The sequence below is a fragment of the Staurois parvus genome, unplaced genomic scaffold (assembly GCF_062004578.1).
Source record: "Staurois parvus isolate SC_StPar_1 unplaced genomic scaffold, SC_StPar_1.0 ptg000475l, whole genome shotgun sequence".
NCBI classification, from domain to species: Eukaryota; Metazoa; Chordata; class Amphibia; order Anura; family Ranidae; genus Staurois; species Staurois parvus.
Window position 1 is genome coordinate 3,972,634 of NW_028318271.1, and position 22,779 is coordinate 3,995,412.

General features: G+C 42.6%; 1 protein-coding gene across 1 annotated transcript in view; it reads left to right on the forward strand.

The window, feature by feature from the left end:
• ADAMTS12 (ADAM metallopeptidase with thrombospondin type 1 motif 12) overlaps positions 1–22,779 on the forward strand; it is a 696,444-nt gene that overhangs the window by 89,610 nt on the left and 584,055 nt on the right. The gene's annotated exons all lie outside the window — the stretch shown is intronic.

The window sequence follows — 22,779 nt, forward strand, 5'->3', positions numbered from 1 at the left end:
TTATCTGGGGTCTGAGGTGGTACACCAGGAGGGCTGGAGAGCTCTCCGAGAAGAGAATCTTTGTAGACTTATACATAGTTATTAAGGAGTTGTCCTCATGTTTCAGTTTCCCTAGGCATCCCATACACCCCTCAATCCTATCCAAGTTCAATATCCCTTAATAAAACCCAAAAAAAAACAAGCTCAAGGACTTTTTACTGTCTCCAGTGTGCAAGGTCTGAAGAAAATGAGTGTTGCCTGGCTGTGCAGGACTATAGGGGGACCCGAAACTGAGTGACTCCTAAGGGAGTAGTGCTACACAAATATAGTCTACGTACAAGAGGCATGTATATTCTTACTCGAATCTTGGGGTGCTTTGTGTATTTCTTCCAGATCTGTGCAGTAAGTCAGTGTGAAAGGAGGAGCTTCCTGTAATAAAGACCGGTCACTGCTGCTCTCTCTGTTTGTGCAGCGTGACCAGTCTTGTCTCCGCCCCCTCCAGTAGTTTTCTGCAGGCATCCTGTAGTGGGTGGGGCCTGCTCAGTCCCTTCCACAGCTCTGCTCTCTGCACAAGTTATGTGTAGCAGTGTGATGATGTCACCACTTTTATAATATCTATAAATTATATTATATATAATATCTGGGTTTGCAAATGCATTTGATGCACACAAAGTAGATTTATATCCTTTGTGGATATTGAGGAATATAGTTAAATTACATTTTTTGTGCCTGGAGTTTAGTTTTAAACCTGTAACAGGTCTGGACAAAATCAAACTGAAAAACATTTAAGCAGAGATTACCCTCATGGGAAAACTATGAGTAGACTCAGAGCTCAGAGAAGTTATAGCCACATCTGGACTTGTGCTGTAAATTTGGAGCTGGGTCGTACCCCTCTTGTCTTTTGAACCTCCGTATTGCTTTATAATGGTACTTGGCCTCCACGATCAATTGCATTGCTCAAGAAGGGGATCTAAGCTCAACTTTTAGTGGAGAATTACATACTCAGCTTACCTTTCTGGTTCATGTTCGTTTTTTTTTAGCATGAAGTGTTTATGAAGTGTTCACGGAAAGCTACTACAGGTTATGCATGTTTTTCACAAAATGTTCAGTTTGCATTATCCTTCTTTGTGACAAATCTATTTTAGGGCTCTTTCACACCAGTTCGTGTGCATGTTCCCGTGTGGCACAGCTAGGGCGGAATATTGATTTCAATAAGCTGCCCTATGCGTGTGAAATGAGCAAAAATGGTGCAGGCACAATTGTTAAATTAATTTTTAAAATTGTGCCACACCAAACCGCATGATACTAAGGTACCTTCTGATTTGGTGGTCACACCACCAAGCACCCAGACTTGCCAGATGCAGTGGGGTCCCATTAAGAATTATTGGCACTCACCCACATCGGCAGAAGGCAGTGCATTTCTGTGTGGTGCTGAAAGTTGTGTGATTTAGCATGTATTCCCCCAATGCACCTGCTGTGAACAAGCCCTTAAGGTGTATGTAAACCCTTACAGTGAACTTCTCCTATTTGTTTTCTTTTGGTCTCTTAAATATACCATTGAAAGCATTTTGTTATATCTGTTTATTAAGTGCAAAAAAAGCTGATCCTGTCAGAAATACTTTAAGTTGATAACTTCCTCTGCTGCACTGTTTTCGGTTAACTTTGTTCTCTCTGTGGACTACAGAATACCTTCCCTCTGTTATGGAAAAGGGGGAAGGCAGAATCATTTTGTAGTTTTGTACCATGTGTGAGTATTGCCGCCCTAGTGAAGAATAATAGCCTGGAAAACAATACTATTGTAGCCAACAAATTTAGGGAGTGGTAAGATGCAATATAATATATTTGTGTTCTTGGATTTAGAAGTTTAGATTTATTATCTAGTTTATTTTTTTCTTTTTTTATTGGCCAAGTTTGAATTTATTATCTAGTTTATTATTTTATTTTTTTATTGGCCAACTTTGGATTTATTATCCAGTTTATCATTTATTTATGTATGTGTTTGTTTGTTTATTTATTTATTGGCCATGTTTAGATTTATTTAATTTATTTATTTATCTATTAGCCATGTGTGGATTTATTATCTATTTTAATATTTATCTATTGGCCAGGTTTAGATTTATTATCGATTTTATTTGTTCACTTACTTATTTTAGTTATTGGCCAAGTTTAGATTTACTATCCATTTTATTATGTATTTACTGGCCAAGCTTAGATTTATTATCCCTTTTATTTATTTTTTGGCCAAGTTTTGATTTGTTATCCAATTTATTATTTATTTATTTGCCAAGTTTAGATTTATTGTCCACTTCATTATTTATTTATTTATTTGCCAAGTTTAGATTTATTGTCCACTTAAATAAATAAATAAATAATTAAGTGGACAATAAATCTAAACTTGGCAAATAAATAAATAAATAATAATTTGCCAAGTTTAGATTTATTGTCCACTTTATTATTTATTTATTTATTAGCCACATTTGAATGTATTATTCATTTTAATATTTATTGATTGGCCAGGTTTTGATTTATTATCCATTTTATTATTTATTTTTTGGCCACGTTTGGATTCCATCTTGTTATTTATTTATTGGCCAACAAAATAAGCTGTGTTGCATAATTTCATGGCATGCAGGACTCTTCTTTAGGCAATATGAACTGATAGTAAGAAACAAGCGTGCCTCAAGAGCTTGCACTATGACCTATTTAATTGATCAGTTTGCTGATGGCTAACTTAATGCAACACTCTGCTGATGTTCTTGGATTTCGAAGTTTGGTTTTAGGGTGATACCATTTATTGGCCAGCGGAATAGGTTGTAGCACAAGCTGGCTTTTTCTTTAGGCAATATGGACTGATAGTAAGAATCAATCGTGCCTTGAGAGCTTACACTACAACCTATTTAGTGGGCCAGTTTGCCGAAGGCTAACAAGATGCGATACTCTGCTGCTGTTCTTGGGTTTCTATATATTTTTGATATGTCCTAATCCACTTGTCCAATTTTTCTGAAAATACTCTAGCAGTATAGTCCCCTCTGCTCAGGGGCGGACTGACTATTTGGAAACTCGGGCCCTGCCCGAGGGCCCGGGTCAGTAGGGTGCCCCATGAGATGCCCCTGGTACCTTTTTCATAGGCTTTTTTGAGTTTGGGTAAGGACACAGGGGCCCCATGATCCCCTATTGCCTGGGGGCCCCATGAGTTGCCAGTTCGCCCCTGCCTCTGCTCCTTCACAAGCATTGCCAGTTTGAAATTCTAGGACCTTTCCTAAATTCTGGCACATCGATACCAGTGTAGGCATGAACAATTTGTGAAATTCTGCACTTTTTTTTTTAAGTGACCTTCAGTGTTAATAACATTCGTATCTCCATCTGGTGTGAAGGTTTCTCCATGGAACGATTTTTACTTGCAAACAAAAACAGATGTGGAACATATGTTAGCAATACTGGTGACCCTCCGCCAACAGAATGTCCTCTGGGGGCTAAAAACACGGAAGGTATTTTCATTCTGGCTTTTCCTTTCCCTGTTTCACAGATAAAAATTGTGTGTTTTGGAACCGCTTTTGAAATATTTTCTTACATAAATGAATGTTATTTAAAGCCACTCCTGCTCCAGATTATAGCAATATCACAGCTCAAAAGTTCATAGAAGTGAAATGTGTTTGCCAAACTAATGTTTTCTTAACTTGACACCGAAGAGCAAGACCTGTACAGGATATCCCTCACAGGTCCGTATGGAGGGGTAATAATGCATGGAAAGGACTGCTAAGCCTAACATGTAAAAGCCAAAAAATTACGTAAGGATTACATTTGCAACTTATTATAAGTGAAACATCTCTACAAAACTTTGATATTTGACATTTGTTTACAATTGATACATTTGTTCTCAGCATGGAAGTCTAGTACAGCATTTCTCAACCCTTTTTAAGTCGTGACACCCTTTAAGGGCTCTTTTTCACACGGGCAGCCTTGTAAAAACAAGCGGCTAAACTGGCCACCCACCTAAATCACAGCAATACAGACTGACTGGACTGTCCACATGCCTTGGCTGTGATGCTTTGCGGCCACTGAATTTGTATCTTGGGCTGCAAAGTTTGATAGGTGCTTTATGACCTCATTGAGGTTAATGGGGCTGCACCACAACAGCAAGCCAAACACGTGATTGCAAATTCTTAGAACATTCTATTGTTGTTTGAAAGATTTTGTTTGATTTTAATATTTGTTTTTGGAATGAATGGACTTTACTTTATGAAAATCACGTAAACTGTTAAATTTCAACCCCTTCATGCTGACGCCTCCTGGTCCTTTAAGGGGTTCCTGACACCGGGAGAGGGGGGGGGGCAGGGTTTAGGGTCATGTGACCGCTGTGATTTGCTGTCATGGTGTCATGTACCTGGATAGTGAGCCTGACGCGAAGAGGCAGGCCTCCCGCACAACTCCGGCTCAAGGACCTTGGCCGCAGGGGCACGATGGGGTATGAGTGCCTGTGATCAGTCCAGTAGTAGCCGGTAGGCAGGTGAGCCGCAGGGCAGGCTGAAGGCAGGGAGCAGGATCTGGATGCAGCCATGCTGGATGGATGGATCACTGAGCAGTGCGTTTGAGGATGCAGGGTCAGACGAGCCAGGTTCGGTATCAATCAGGCATAGACGGCAGGAGGAAGTGTAGTCGAGTCACAGGCCAAGTCAGCAGCGGAAGATCAATCAGACAGGAGCGGAGACAGAAGTGTAATCCAAGGCAAGCCAGAGGTCAGGACAGGTAGCGGTCAAGCGGAGGTTAGGAACAAGCTGGTTCGGTATCAGGAGTCAATCACAGGAATCAGGAAACACAAGCAGGGATAAGACCAAACGGCAATGAGACATTACTGCAGACAGTTTAAATAGTCCCTTTAGCGTCAGCATTGGTGACAGGCGCATGCCTGGGTGCGCAAGTGCGCACGCCTATGCTCAAGCACCCGTACATCTGCCCAGTTCATCATATTTCTGCGCATGCTCATATTTGTGCACCGCTGATCTTCGCCTGCACTATGGGCAGGCCTTTCCTGACATACGGCAGTCACATGATCAGAAAGGTCCCAATCGCAAGGAGGGATCAGGACCTTTCCGTGTGATGTCGACACATGTGCTAGGAGCACGCAGGGCACACGCTCTCAGCACATGTTTGTTTACAAATGGTACGCAAATATGCGGACGCTTGGCTTCAAGGGCCAGACGCCGAGAGGCCACATATTTGCATACTGTTGCCGTGAAGAGGTTAACATTTGAATTTTCCTATCACTGTGGTAGAAAACGATTGAACTATTGATTAGTTGGGTTGGTCCAGTACTGGTCATTTTCAGCACAAGATTGACAATGCTCATACCAGAAAAAAAATTCTTCAGGTCCCCTAATTAAACAAAAAATTAGTTTTGAATATGCCTAACACAGGTCACTAGCACTTAAAGGGATCTTCACTCTCCTTTTAGAAATTTCAAACTCTTAGACCTCCCCCTCCCTATTACACATTAGGACAGGGGCAGTCATTTTCTTTTTTTGGGTAGCAAACACCTTTTCAATAAGGTACTTGCTCCCACTTCTGGGCAAAGATGATTTTTGCTTTGGGATCACATCACACATCCAAGGAGGCTTTGAGACATCCAATCAGCACATTTCATGCATATACAGTAGGGAGGTATTATTTTAAAAGACATAGGGGTTCATGTACTAAAGTAAAGGGTTCCAAACTGTGGCCCACAGGCACCGGATGTAGCCCTTGGCTTGCCTTTATCTAGTTCTTGAGACACTGTTCTTACCACTGGTATGAGGCAACATTGTCTCAACTGACACCAACGGTGGGGAAATATTCCTCTCACTGACATCAAAGATTGGGCATTTTCTCTCCACTGACACCAAAAATGTGGCACTATTCCACCCACTAGCACCAATGATTGGTTACTACTTCTCCCACTGATACCAATGATGGGGCACTATTCCTACCACTGATACCAATGATTGGGTACTATTTATTCCACTGATGCCAATGATGGGGAACTATTTCTCCCACTGACACCAATGATGGAGCACTATTCCTCCCACTGACACCAATGGTGGGGCACTATTCCTCCCTTTAATACTAATTATGGGGCACTATTCCTCCCACTGATACCAATGATTTTGTACTATTCCTTTCACTGACACCAATGATGGGGCATTATTCCTCCCACTAGCACCAATGATTGGGTACTATTCCTTCCACTGATATCAATGCTGGGGCACTATTGTCACTGACAATAATGATAGGGCATTTTTTCTTCCATTGATATCAACAATAGGGCACTATTCCTCCCACTGATACCAATGATGGGACACTATTCCTCCCACTGATACCAATGATGGGGCACTATTCCTCCCACTGATACCAATGATGGGACACTATTCCTCCCACTGATACCAATGATGGGACACTATTCCTCCCACTGATACCAATGATGGGGCACTATTCCTCCCAATGATACCAATGATGGGACACTATTCCTCCCACTGACACCAATGGTTAGGCACTATTCCTCTCACTGATACCAATGATTAGACACTATTCCTCCCACTGATATCAATGATGGGGCACTATTCTTCTCACTGATACCAATGATGGGACACTATTCCTCCCATTAATAGCAATGATGGGGCACTATTCCTCCCACCGATATCAATGATGGGGCACTATTCTTCTCACTGATACCAATGATGGGGCACTATTCCTCCCACTGATACCAATGATGGGGCACTATTCCTTCCACTGATACCAATGATGGGGCACTATTCCTCCCACTGATATCAATGATGGGGCACTATTCCTCCCACCGATATCAATGATGGGGCACTATTCTTCTCACTGACACTAATGATGGGGCACTATTCCTTCCACTGATATCACAAATAGGACACTATTCCTCCCACTGATACCAATGATGGGGCACTATTTCTCCCACCGATATCAATGATGGGGCACTATTCTTCTCACTGATACCAATGATGGGGCACTATTCCTCCCACTGACACCAATGATGGGGCACTATTCTTCTCACTGATACCAGTGATGGGGCACTATTCCTCCCACTGATACCAATGATGGGGCACTATTTCTCCCACCGTTATCAATGATGGGGCACTATTCTTCTCACTGATACCAATGATGGGGCACTATTCCTCCCACTGACACCAATGATGGGGCACTATTCTTCTCACTGATACCAATGATGGAACACTATTCTTCTCACTGATACCAATGATGGGGCACTATTCCTCCCACTAATAGCAATGATGGGGCACTACTCCTTCCACTGACACCAATGATGGGGCACTATTCTTCTCACTGATACCAATGATGGGACACTATTCTTCTCACTGATACCAATGATGGGGCACTATTCCTTCCACTGATATCAACAATAGGGCACTATTCCTCCCACTGATAGCAATGATGGGGCACTACTCCTTCCACTGACACCAATGATGGGGCATTAATCATCCCACTGACACCAATGATGCGGCACTATTCCTCCTCCTACAGATCATAGGTGCTATGTAATCTTTTTATTCACACTGACCACCAATCATGAGGCATTGTTTACTCCCATTGACACTGAGCCATTTTCTACTCTCTATTGCCACAATCCAGCCCTCCCTATAATCACAATCCTGCCCATTCCGAAGGACAGTAAACTGTCCCTTTATTTAGAATGTTTGGAGACACCTGCTCTAAAGGAATATAAACTGTTCAATTAGCAGAATGAATATTCACTTTAAAAGGTATAGTACACTTTATATGCTCTTCTACTGCATGAACAATGCTTAGGTGTTGGGTAGATGTTCCTTCCTCTACTGCCTAGGGTGTCTCTCTTTGGAAGAGCCCCTAACCTAGTACTTGGTGGTTAACTTTGGCTGATCATAAGGAGTATGGACCAGAAGTCTTGCACCCCGGGGGGAGATAGGGCAAGGAAGGGTCCTTGCTCCTACAGGGGATCATATGACACATTCTTGAGTGTGTTCACATGCACTTTTTGGTTCACTTTGGTGTTTAGTTCGCATCGCAGGCTCGAAGTAAAAAAAGAAGCGTATGTCTAAATGTGATAAGGGAACTTTGCAAGCTCCTCGAGGTCAGGAACTGATGTGAATGTACAATATGTAAATTGTCTGTGCTGCAATACATAAAATAAAACTCTCTGCTGCCCAGTGCATAGCAGCAACTGCTATTAATGTGTCCATATGTGTTGAAAATGTATTTGCAATTTTTAATTGAGTGCACCTTTAATAGACAGCTAAGTCGACTATTTTTTCCTTTTAATCAGAATTCTTTATGGTAATTCTCAGAAGGTTTTTAATGCTTTCTAGTAATAGCTGTTGTCTGATCTGATCCCACCCGCTACCACCAGTTATGTCTTCCTCTAAATCTCTGAATCTCCAGCAGATTGAAATCTGTCCTTTAACAGGTAATTAAGTTTTATCACTTCTCTAAGAATCCAGGTCTGCAGTTCAGCTATTTGCAGAGGGATGTCATTTACATGCTGACACAATGTCTATTTGTGATCCACCGCATGTCATTTGCAGGATATTAAGCCGTGGTTGATGTATCTTCATTCCACATGTTGTCATCCCTCAGTCTCGCATCACCAGAGCGCTGGGCCCGTCTGAGCGACACACCGCACTATGACTTCTGCTGTCTGCTGTCATAAGCTGATTGTGTTGCACAGCATGGAGCTGCTACCTCTCATTTCTCAAATCTCAAGATTTGTCACTTGTCACTGGAAATGTCACTGATTTTCAGAAAATGTTCAGAAAACAAATAAATTGTACATTTTTCTTGACACTAAAGGGTCCATTCACACCACCGGGCACACATTATGACCCATATAACTCACCTAGTGTGCGTTGCGCAGGGATAGTGCGATGCATCATTACAACACATCGATGTGTTGACGTTTTTCTTTTTTTGTAAATGTTGCTAAAAGACACTTCATTCACCTCCATGCAGAACAATGCATTTTGACTCTTTGCAGTGTGTTGACACATGTTCTGTTTCGAAAGCCACTTTATGCATTGACATAACTCCAGAGATTCAGTCTGGACAGTATGGTCACCTCCATAGACCCAGTCCAGATAGTATGGTCACCTCTATAGACCCAGTCCAGATAGTGTGGTCACCTCCATAGACCCAGCCTGGACAGTATGGTCACCTCCATAGACCCAGTCCGGAGAGGATGGCCTCCTCCATAGACCCAGTCCGAACAGGATGCTGACCTCCATAGACCCAGTCCGGAGAGTATGGTCACCTCCATAGTCCCAGTCCGGACAGAATGGTCACCTCTATAGACCCAATCCGGACAGTATGGTCACCTCCATAGACCCAGTCCAGACAGTATGGTCACCTCCATAGACCCAGTCCAGACAGTATGGTCACCTCCATAGACCCAGTCCAGACAGTATGGTCACCTCCATAGACCCAGTCCAGACAGTATGGTCACCTCCATAGACCCAGTCCAGACAGTATGGTCACCTCCATAGACCCAATCCGGACAGTATGGTCACCTCCATAGACCCAATCCGAACAGTATGGTCACCTCCATAGACCCAGTCTGAACAGTATGGTCACCTCCATAGACCCAGTCTGGACAGTATGGTCACCTCCATAGACCCAGTCTGGACAGGATGGTCCTCTGCTGACGTAGCACCACCCACAGGCAGCTTAAAGCAATTCTAAAGGTTCATTTTTTTTTTTTTAATAACAAACATGCCTATACTTACCTGTTGTGTGCAGTGGTTTTGCACAGAGCAGCCTGGATTCTCCTTTTCTCGGTCCCTTTCTGGCACTCCTGGCTCCTCCTTTCTGTCGGGTGCCCCCACAGCAACCAGATTGCTATGGGGGCACCCGAGCAGGTGTGTTCCCAAGTTGCTGCTCCGTGTGTCCATTCACACACGAAGCTGCAGCTTGCCCCCCTCTCCTTAGTGGCTGACTGGCTGTGATTGACAGCAGCGGGAGACAATGGCTCCCACTTGCTCTCTCAATGAGGAAGCAGAGACCCAGGACAGCTGGGGCTGTTGTGCAAACTGCTGGATCTCGATGGGGCTCAGGTAAGTATTGAGGGGGCTGGGGGAGCTGCTGCACGCAGGAGGCATTTTTACCTTCATGCATAGAATACATGAAGGTAAAAAACCTTGAGCCTTTAGAACCACTTTAACTTTTCAATAAGAACACATGAGTTGAACCTAATGCAATTTTACTTCTTACAACTGCAGTATTTTATTTCATTAATATTTACTACAGGTAGTGCTAACATTTTCTACACAGACATTTGCATATATATTGTACATTCACATCAGTCCTTGCCTTCAAGGAGCTTACAATCTCACATTCATACATACACATACAGTTGTGTTCAAAATATTAGCAGTCAGACATCACTAACCTGATCAATCACTGTATTTGGTAGAAATAATATTTCTACATGGCAAATAATTTACTAGCAGGTGTAGTAGAGTAATAGAAATCCAACAGACCCAACAGTCATGACATGCATGCTGCTGATTCTGTGTAATTGAATCACTAATTGAAAGGGGCATGTTCAAAATAATAGCAGTGTGGAGTTCTATTAGTGAGGTCATTCATTCTTTGAAAAACAGGTGGCAATTATTGCCCTTATTTAAGGAAGGAAGGCAGCAAATGATGTACATGCTGGTTACAGTGCAATTCTCTCTGAAATTCTGGGGAAAATGGGTTGTTCCAGACATTTTTCAGAAGAACAGCGTACCTTGATTAAAAAGTTGATTGGAGAGGGGAAAACATATAAAGAAGTGCAGAAAATGATAGGCTGCTCAGCTAAAATGATCGCAAATGCTTTAAAATGGCAACCAAAACCTGAAAGACGTGGAAGAAAGCAAAAAACTACCATTGGAATGGATAGAAGAATAGCCAAAATGGCAAGGACTCAGCCAACAATCAGCTCCAGGAAGATCAAAGAAGGTGTAAAGTTCCCTGTGAGTACTGTTACAATTAGAAGACGCCTATGTGAAGCCAAGCTATCTGCAAGAAGCCCCCGCAAAGTCCCACTGTTGAAAAAAAGACATGTGCCGGAGAGGTTACAATTTGCCAAAGAGCACATTGACTGGCCTAAAGAGAAATGGCCCAACATTTTGTGGACTGATGAAAGTAAGATTGTTCTTTTTGGGTCTAGTGGCCGGAGACAGTTTGTCAGACGACCCCCAAACACTGAATTCAAGCCACAGTACGCTGTGAAGACAGTGAAGCATGGTGGTGCAAGCATCATGATATGGGGATGTTTCTCATACTACGGTGTTGGGCCTATTTATCGCATACCAGGGATCATGGATCAGTTTGAATACATCAGAATACTTGAAGAGGTCATGCTGCCTTATGCTGAAGAGGAAATGCCCTTGAAATGGGTGTTCCAACAAGACAACGACACCAAACACACCAGTAAACGTGCAACATCTTGGTTCCAGACCAACAAGATTGACGTTATGGAGTGGCCAGCCCAATCCCTGGATATTAATCCAATAGAAAACTTGTGGGGTGACATCAAAAATGCAGTTTCTGAGGCAAAACCAAGAAATATAGAAGAACTGTGGAACGTAGTCCAATCATCCTGGGCTGGAATACCTGGTCACAGGTGCCAGAAGTTGGGTGACTCCATGCAACACAGATGTACAGCAGTTCTCAGAAACAGTGCGACTACAACCAAATATTCATTAAGTGATTCAAAGGAAAGCAAAATCTTCAAACATTTTTCAGTTTATATAGTGAATGTTTGAGTTTGTAGAGAAGAATACAAACACTGCTATTTTTTTGAACCGTCTAATATTCACTTTTCTTCAATTGTTTTAGAGGAACAACACAAATTTGATATATTTTTCTTCATGTTTTGATTTGGAATAGAATGTGTCGTGTTCCCAATGCATTTGTGTGTATGGAAATAAAAGCTATTAGAAGGATTTTGAGTTTTATTCACTTTTTTCAACACACTGCTATTATTTTGAACACAATTCTACTAGGGCCAATTTTGGCAGGAGCCAATTAACCTGTCAGCATATATTTGGAGTGTGGGAGGAAACCAGAATACCCAGAGGAAACCCACACAGGTACAGGGAAAAAGTTGTTTTTTTAGTCTTTTGAAGTGTAAAACAATAACTTGTCTCTGTGAAGAACTAAAACTGACTAAGGGGATATGTAAAAAACTGGAAGGGTCTTGCTATACTTAAACTAACTAGCACTACTGTAAACAGGAGGGGAAGACAAAGGAAGATGCCACATCACAAAAGAAAACAAGTTGTAGTGTCTCTAAATCACCCCTAGATCTGAGTGCACAACAGAACAATAGTAACCTGATACAGTTCAATATGACAATAGAAAAAAATACATATAAATTGGACAAAACAACCCTTGTTTATGCAACTAACTAGCACTAAACAGGAGGGGAAGACAGAGGAAGATGCCAAAACACAAAAGTAAACAAGCTGTAGTGACAGAACAACCCTTGTTTTTGCAAGATGCTGTATTTTTATGCAGCGCACATGTATGTGTGAACATGGCATAAAGATGTGTCCTTGTGTTGAACTTGGTTTGAGCAAAGCCGTTTAACACACCAGGTGTGAAGGAGTCCAAATATAATTCTTGGCATTTCATTTCTGTCATAATTGGGTTTATATAGTATTCAGTCTTTACTTCTTATGACGTCTTATGACTGCACAGAGTTACTTCTATTAATTACCACCAACCACACCATCTCCATGTAACTCTCTCAACCACCCACCTCCCCCCATTTGTTCCCATTCTCTGGGATCTCTGGCAAACCACTGATACAGGGACTGGACAGAGACAGATGGTCTCCAAAGCACTCCCAAGTGTTGAGGTGAATTGGATTGGAAGACATTAATCTAACACTGAAGAGTAATCTTGGATTACTGATGACATCAGTGCTGCTCTCTGCACTCGTACATTGCAAATGAAAGGCATTGTGCTGAGGCCCCCCAAGGGGTGGGCCCATGACACCCTACATTTACATTAGAGTCTTCCATGAATGTCATCCAGTGTCACTGAACCTAGAAGACATCTTGTGGCCAAAAATAGGTGCTGCAGGTTTCAGGTTACACATGCCTTTTGGGTTGCTGTTAGCATTGTTTGCTTAGTAATTTGCCTCCCAGTATGTTGTTCTTACCTTCCCCCATAGACCAATTTTTTTAAGTTCTTAGCTCTACCCTTCCAGCATAATGTCGTAGCCACCATACCACTCACGTGCATTGCTGGAGTGGATCACAATATGATCTTTGAACTTATCTGGATGTTCAACGCTGTCAAATTTACACAGTTTTGGATTAAACTTCTCAGCGATGTTCAAGATGGCATCCTGATCAAGTCAACTGTATGCCAACACTTTTGAGAATTTAAGTCATTGCTATCCCGCCACAACTTCATCAGTAAGGTAGGTTAACACTAGTGGAAGCCTGTACTGGCCCTCTGAAAAGCAATTAGTGGCTGATCACATTTCAGACGCATTTGACAGGTGGTGAGGAGGTGATATGTCACCTCTGCCCCTCCTGTTTAACCCTGTAAATGCCACACCACCGTGCCGCAATCAGGTGCATTGCGCATTGTTTTGGCGTGCCCCCTTTCACTTGATAGGGTAGCGTTTAGCTGAAGTACTGCCTGAAGAAGACAACCGGGGGAACCATTTTTGCCACGACCATGATGCTTTGCAACTTACAAGGGACTCAACTACCTGTTTTACCGCCTGTGTAAACAAGCCCCTACAGAGAACACAATTTTTACTCATAGAATTGGGGGGGGCAGAATAGCAACCAGAACTGCTTTTTCATAATTTTAAAAATGCCTGGGAGACATTGTTACACACGCTGGAAATGTCAGCTACTCTTAACGCCTTTATTCAACCATAAGCAGCATGGCAGCATACAGGATGTCTCCACTCAGGAACCGTCCCTCCAGAATGTGTTTCACTCCTTGCCCTGAATGATGTCAGATGTGATGAAATGCGTAGGGCGGAGCCAATGATCTTGACGTCATCACGCTCCCCGACACCAGGAAGCGACCTGCCTAAGCACCGGGAGCAACAGATACTATATGATAAGCGCTTATATATTTTTTTAACCTTGTAAGTATTTAGTACATTTAAATACATTTTGTTTTGCGGTTTTATACTCTGGTTTCTTTGGCTCTTTTCCTGTCATATGGTGGAGCCTTGGATGTTGCCCACATGGAAGAAAAATATTTTTTAAATATATTTTTAAAATATTCCTCCCAAATATATTGACATATATTTGAAATACTACAATTTTGACCATATTCAATATATATACATACATATATATATATATATATATATATATATATATACAGTTGCAAGAAAAAGTATGTGACATAACAGAAAACAAAAAAATGGCGTCTGCAAAAGTTTGGGCACCCTGCAGAGTTAATATCTTGTACTGCCCCCTTTGGCAAGTATCACAGCTTGTAAACGCTTTTTGTAGCCAGCCAAGAGTCTTTCAATTCTTGTTTGAGGTATCTTTGCCCATTCTTCCTTACAAAAGTCTTCCAGTTCTTTGAGATTTCTGGGCTGTCTGTCACGCACTGCTCTTTTAAGGTCTATCCATAGATTTTCAATTATGTTGAGGTCAGGAGATTGTGAAGGCCATGGCAAAACCTTCAGTTTACGCCTCTTGATGTAATCCCCCGTGGATTTCGAGGTGTGTTTAGGATCATTATCCATTTGTAGAAGCCATCCTCTCTTTAACTTCAGCTTTTTCACAGATGGCATCAAGTTACCATCCAAAATTTGCTGAAATTTTATTGAATCCATTTTTCCTTCTACTTGTGAGATGTTCCCTGTGCCACTGGCTGCAACACAACCCCAAAGCATGATTGATTCAACCCCATGCTTAACAGTTGGACAGAGGTTCTTTTCATTAAATTCTGTGCCCCTTCTTCTCCAAACGTACCTTTGCTCATTCCGGCCAAAAAGTTCAATTTTAACCTCATCGGTCCACAGAACTTGTTTCCAAAATGCATCAGGCTTGTCTATATGTTCATTTGCAAAGTTCAAACGATGATTTTTGTGGTGAGGACGTAGAAGAGGTTTTCTTCTGATGACTCTTCCATGAAGACCATATTTGTACAAGTATCTCTTTATAGTGGAATAGTGTACCACAACTCCAGTGTCTGCCAGATCTGGCAGGTCTCAGCTTGGCAAAGGGGGCAGTGCATGCTATAAATTCTGCAGGGTGCCCAAACTTTTGCAGACACCATTTTTTTGTTTTCTGTTATTTTGAAAGTGTAAATGATGGAAATAAAATCTAACTTTTGTTGACATATTATAAGAATGTCTAATCTGTAATTTGATGCCTTTTGGAGATTTTTCCATCTTTTCTTGGCTTCTTTATGCACATTAATACAAATTTTTAGCTGGGGTGCCCAAACTTTCGATCCCTACTGTATATATATATATACAGTGGGGCAAAAAAGTATTTAGTCAGCTACCAATTGTGCAAGTTCTCCCACTTAAAAAGATAAGAGAGGCCTGTAATTGGCATCATAGGTAGACCTCAACTATGAGAAACAAAATGAGAAATAAAATCCAGACAATCACATTGGCTGATTTGGAAAGAATTTATTTGCAAATTATGGTGGAAAATAAGTATTTGGTCAATATCAAAAGTTCATCTCAATACTTTGTTATATATTCTTTGTTGGCAATGACAGAGGTCAAACGTTTCCTGTAAGTCTTCACAAGGTTGGCACACACTGTTGCTGGTATGTTGGCCCATTCCTCCATGCAGATCTCCTCTAGAGCAGTGATGTTTTGGGGCTGTCGCTGGGCAACACGGACTTTCAACTCCCTCTAAAGGTTTTCTATGGGGTTGAGATCTGGAGACTGGCTACTCCTTCATTGCCCGGGCGGTATGTTTGGGATCATTGTCATGTTGGAAGACCCAGCCACGTTTCATCTTCAATGCCCTTGCTGATGGAAGGACGTTTTCACTCAAAATCTCACCATACATGGCCCCATTCATTCTGTCCTGTACATGGATCAGTCGTCCTGGTCCCTTTGCGGAGAAACAGCCCCAAAGCATGATGTTGCCACTCCCATGCTTCACAGTAGGTATGGTGTTCTTTGAATGCACCTCAGCATTCTCTCTCCTTCAAACACGACGAGTTGTGTTTCTACCAAACAGTTCTATTTTGGTTTCATCTGACCATATGACATTCTCCCAATCCTCTTCTGGATCATCCAAATGCTCTCTAGAAAACTTCAGACGGGCCCGGACATGTACTGGCTTAAGCAGGGGGACACGTCTGGCACTGCAGGATCTGAGTCCCTGGCGGCGTAGTGTGTTACTGATGGTAGCCTTTGTTACGCTGGTCCCAGCTCTCTGCAGGTCATTCACTAGGTCCCTCCGTGTGGTCCTGGGATTTTTGCTCACCGTTCTTGTGATCATTTTGACCCCACGGGGTGAGATCTTGCATGGAGCCCCAGATCGAGGGAGATTATCAGTGGTCTTGTATGTCTTCCATTTTCTAATTATTGCTCCCACAGTTGATTTGTTCACACCAAGCTGCTTGCCTATTGCAGATTCAGTCTTCCCAGCCTGGTGCAGGTCTACAATTTTGTTTCTGGTGTCCTTCGACAGCTCTTTGGTCTTCACCAAAGTGGAGTTTGGAGTGTGACTGTTTGAGGTTGTGGACAGGTGTCTTTTATACTGATAACAAGTTCAAACAGGTGCCATTGATACAGATAATGAGTGCAGGACAGAGGAGCCTCTTAACCACTTGCCTACCAGGCACTTATACCCCCTTCCTTACCAGGCCAATTTTCAGCTTTCAGCGCTGCCGCACTTTGACAATTGCGCGGTCATGCAACATTGTACCCATATGAAATTTTGATCATTTTTTTCTCACAAATAGAGCTTTCTTTTGGTGGTATTTAATCGCCACTGGGCGCTTTACTTTTTGCGCTATAAATTAAAAAATGTGCAAAAAATTTGAAAAAAAAAAAAAAGTTTATTTGTTTCTTTTATAAAATTTTTCAAACAGGTATTTTTTCTCCTTCACTGATTTGCGTTGATGAGGCGGCACTGATGGGCACTGATAGGCGGCACTGATGGGCACTGATAGGCAGCACTAAAGGGCACTGATAGGCAGTACTAATGAGGTGGCACGGATAGGCGGCACTGATAGACAGCACTAATTAGGGGTCACGGAAAGGCGGCACTGATATGCAGCACTGATAGGCGGCACTGATAGGTGACACTGATGATGGGTACTGATAGACGGCACTGACTGGCATCACTTCTGGGCACTGACTGGCGGCACTGACTAGCACAACCCCTGGGCACTGGCTGGTGGCACTGACTGGCAGCACTGCTGGGCTGCACTGGTGGGTGGCACTGGTGGGCACAGGTGGGTGGCACTGGTGGGCACAGGTGGGTGGGCACAGGTGGGTGGCACTGCTGGGCACATGTAGGTGGCACTTCTGGGCACAGGTAGGTGGCACTGCAGAGTGGCACAGGTGGGTGCACTGCTGGGCACAGGTGGGGGCACTGCTGGGCACAGGTGGGGGCACTGCTGGGAACGGGTGGGCGGGGCTAGTGGGCGCACTGCTGGGCGGAACTTGCGGGTGTCACTGCTGGGCACCGATCATCAGGGCACTGATCATCAGTGCCCTGATGATCGGTGCCGATCCCCGCTCTGACAACTGCCGGTTCTCGGCAGTGCTTTCATCACGATCTGACAGCGTGAGGAAAGTGCAGCCGAGAACCGGCACTTGCATTTCCCTGTGATCAGCGTGTCATTGGACACCGCTGATCACGTGGTAAAAGGCCGGTGGGATCGGCCTTTCACCACATCACGTGATCAGCTGTGTCCGTAGGACACAGCGATCACGGAGATTGCCGGGTGCGCGCCCCCTGGGGCGCGCAGGAGAGCGCGTTCTGGGAGGACGTCATATGACGTCCACTCAGAACTGGCCGGCCGCGGTGAAGCCGTCATTCGGCTATGCGCGGTCGGCAAGAGGTTAAAGAAGAAGGTACAGGTCTGTGAGAGCCAGAAATCTTGCTTGTTTGTAGGTGACCAAATCCTTTTTTTCCACCATAATTTGCAAATAAATTCTTTCCAAATCAGCCAATGTAATTGTCTGGATTTTTTTTCTCATTTTGTCTCTCATAGTTGAGGTCTACCTATGATGCCAATTACAGGCCTCTCTCATCTTTTTAAGTGGGAGAACTTGTTCAATTGGTGGCTGACTAAATACTTTTTTGCCCCACTGTATATGTGCAACCATCGTCTTCCTCACTTTGGATTATACTTGAGTCCCCCCGACACACACACTCTACCATTGTCTTTGTACATCTTGTATCCAGTATGGGAAGGGGAAAAATTTGTTGGAGGAAATTTACCATAGAGACTACTGCCTCTCCCTTTGGTCCTCTCACAGGTCCTTGTTATGTGTAGCAAACCTCTCATGGAACTATAATGCTACCATTGCCATCTTAAGAATATTGACAGCACTTTGGGATGACCACCTTGGATATTGATTTTGGAAGATTTATCATTAAATGCAAACCCCTTAGCCTTAGTGGAGACTTTGGCTTCCATATATTCGGAATATCCTTAGTATCATCTATAATTGTTTATAATGATTCAGCAGTCCTCTGATTCATATCTGGGCAGCACCGTGGCTAAATGATTAACACTTCCACCTGGCAGTACTAGGGTTGTTGGTTTAAATCCCAACGACGGCACGACCTGCCTGGAGTTTGCATGTTTTCCCTGTGCCTGCGTGGGTTTCCTCTAGATACTCCAGTTTCCTCCAACACTCCAAAGACATGCTAGTAGGTTAATTGGATCCTGTCTAAATTGGCCCTAGTATGTATGAATGTAAGTTTTTAGATTGTATGCCCCTTGAGGGTCAGGTATGAATGTACAATATATATGTAAAGCGCTGCATAAATTGACGGTGCTATATAAGTACCTGTAATAAATCAATAAATATATAAGCAGCAATCAGCCCCAGTTTTAGTACATCTAGGGGATTGTGGAGATGTTTTTAAACTGTTATATGTTGTTTGCACAATAAAGAGAATTGTTTATTGTGCTCTGGCCACATTTATATATTTTATATTAATATTATTTAATATTTATATATTTTTCGATAAAACTTCTTTATACAAAAAATCCACATAATCTTGGTTGAGCCGTAAACTAATTTTATTTTCATTTTTTGAATCACTTGTGTCTTAAGTTTGCTGGTGTTTGATGGATTTTGGTTTCACTGTAAATAAATTTTACTTAAATACACAGTCTGGTTTCAGTGTAGCCACGCAGATCGGGCCGTCCCTGCTGCTGATTCCTGACACTGCTTGGTAGAGACTGGTTTTATTAAAACTGACATGCCTATGACTTTACATTATTCAAATGAAATACAATTTTCACCAATCATTATAGAATTATTCCCAGAGTATCTTATATGTTCCCGTATTTTATTTGCAAACTAACAGCCAGTCTTTGTTTAGTCTTTTTCTAGTTCTATAACAAAATATTTAGCATTTCTGGTGTTTCTTTAAGATTTATATTGCATGTTGTCAATTATTAATTTTAGGTAAATTTGAAACTTGTAATAATTTAAGTATTCTCATTGTATGTGTGCTATAATTCCCATTGAGGCTTTGTGTCAGTGTCTATGAACATGCATTATTCATGATTATTTGAACCTATGGAAGGTATCTCTCTCAGTATAAATGTAAAAAAATCTATCTGAACAACATTCAGGGAATGAATACCAAATACAGACTGTTATTTATTCCTTGAAAGATGCAGCTGCAGATTCTTAAAAATAAAAAAAATTAAGAGTGATCGGTTGAAAAAAAAGGACACGGGGTGGAAAGTGCCTGGAAGCAGAGAAAGACCCACTAACCAGAAACCAGACACCTGTACATTTTTTACATATTTCTTTTATCCCGGGGGACATTGTTCTTAATGAGCGCAGAAAAGCAGTTGAAATTAGAGAGGATGTGCTCGAAGGTTACTGGGAAATTGACCCTGTAGGCAGCCAGCCTTGATAGATTGTTGAACATGTAAGCCACATATCTGTTTTCTTTATTGTCCTTCCTGCATATTTGTTGTTCTTGCCAGTTTTCTTGCCAGTAATGATGGTGTTGAGTCACTTTAAGGGGAGTACATACAGGGGTTGCAGGGGGTCACGATTGTGACTCCGCCCAATGCTCCAGGGAGCCCGTGCGGGCCCCTGTACACCTGGATAGGATGAGCAGTGGCATGTAGAGGAACCGATCCCTCCATGCAGCCACTGAATACCAACTTCTCCTCCTCTCCCGAAGACATTTAGCAGCATTAATTGCTCTACATGCCACCCATGTTGCCTCCCTATCCCTGTCCTGCTGTCTCTGGCCCCTGTGTGCTCCCCTGCCCTCCCTCATCCCCCGCAGCGCTGCCAGGTTCCCCCTCCCACATCCCACTGGCTGCAGCTAGGCATATTTTCAGGAGGGAAAGCAGAGAAGGAGCCAGTGATCGTGTCCTTATTTTAATGAAAAGAGTCAGCGTTGTTTTTTTATTCCTTCTTAGCTGAGGCGTAGTAAACTGTGTTTACTATGCTTCAGTTTATGAATAAACAGAAGCTCTGTACAGAGCTATTCCTGTTCATTCATTCTGTTCTGTTGAGGCTGCAAAGATGGAGATTGAGGTGTCCTCAATCTTCTTTCTTTGTCTTAAAGATTAAACATCAGAGGTCTGTTTAGACCCTTGATATTTTACCAAAACCACCTAATGAGGGTCCTAAAAATGTTTTTAAAATAATAAAAAAAAAATAAAATAACAAAAAAATAACTACTGACACCAGTGTCAGAAATACCAGGGCCCTAGCGTTTTGCCACTGTGGGAGGACCCCACGACAGCAGTAAGGGGGCCTGCTGTTGGACCGTAATAAAGGGTCCCACAACAAGAGTAAAGGGCCCTTGGGATCAGTGGTAAGGGCCCTGGCCTGGGCCAGGGGGGACCTTCATGGTTTCTTGCAAGTCATCTAGACATTGAAAGCCTTATGGGAAAAACAGCTGGTTGTTTGCTCTCTGAGCACTACCCATTACTTACAGTTTCATAGAAATGAAACCTGTCACAAACATGAGTACTTCAAATTTAGCAAATAGTGAAATTAATACTTTCTTTTCATTCCATTGATTATAACTTTGTACAGGCCCTCCTGGAACATTTACTCCATATACTGTTTGTGTCTACATCTACTTTGCGTCTTTTAGCACAGATTTATGTGTTCAGACAGAGCTGACAGTTCACTTTGCCCTGGGATATGACTCAGCTCGGTTGTGCTGTCTGCACTAAATTCAGAGCTAAAGGCCTGAAGAATTCAGTGTTATACTAATGAAAAAAGTAAAATACACTCACCGGCCACTTTATTAGGTACACCTGTTCAATTGCTTCCTAACACAAATTGCCAATCAGCCAAACACATGGCAGCAACTCAATGTATGTAGATGTGGTGAAGATGACTTGACGAAGTTCAAACTGAGTATCAGAATGGGGAAGAAAGGGGATTTAAGTGGCTTTGAACATGGCATGGTTGTTGGTGCCAGACGGGCTGGTCTGAATATTTCAAAAACTGCTGATCTACTGCGATTTTCACGCACAACCATCTCTAGGGTTCTAGAGAATGGTCCAAAAAAGAAAAAATATCAAGCGAGCGATAGTTGTGTGGATGAAAAGCTCTTGTTGATGACAGAGGTTAGAGGAAAATGGACAGACTGGTTTCTGTGACATTCAGATGTTAGGATCAGAATTTGGTGTAAACAACATGAAAGCATGAATCCATCCTGCCTTGAATCAATGGTTCAGGCTGGTGATGGTGGTGTAATGGTGGATATCTTCTTGGCATTAGCAAGGTGTACCTAATAAAGTGGCCGGTGGGTGTACACCTCTATTGGAGTCACTGGCAGACATAACTATCCCTGTATGACATGACATTTAAGAGCCCCTCTAAAAAGTAGCCTTTTTTATTCTGAACTCTATCATGATCTATTATACAATGGTAGACACTGCCCAGATCCCAGCAAACACCTGGAACACTTAAGCTGGCCATAGACAGAGCACATTTTTTTCCTGCAACCACGGGTTGCAGTAGAGAAAATTACTGGATCACCTCATCATCACAGTCAGTGTTTATGGAGGAATCCCTGCTGCGTAGCCATTGTGTTCTCTGGGGGAATGAGCAGGGTGGAGCCCGCTAAGAGAACAGAGTGATTACTGCCAAGGGCTCTAGCTACTAGCAATAATCGCATGTGAAATTCAACAGGCTGGTTGTACCCAAGTTGATCAATCGATCAACCAATTAACCCTTTAAACTGCCACCACCTACTTTACTGAAAAGTAGGAAAGTTTAGATTAGCAATAACAATTATGATTTTAAAATAAATGTCTGTACACACGTTGTCACCACCGACAGGTATATTCAGAGATTTCTCATGTAGAAGCGCTCTTCGAAAGACAGGGATTTATAAATTTGCAGTAGGCATTACAGACAGTTTTACCACTTTTCAAAATATGGTTTAACCTTCCTGGCGGTAATCCCGTGTGTGACTCGGGGTTAATTTCAGTACCAAAAGTGGTAACGCCGAGCAACACTCGGGATTACACTGAAGCGATCCCTCGAGCCTCACCTTGTCCCACGATCCTGTGAGGTCCTCCCGTTGTGTCCCCTGGCCATGTCTGCAAGCCGATGCCAGCATCCGTCTT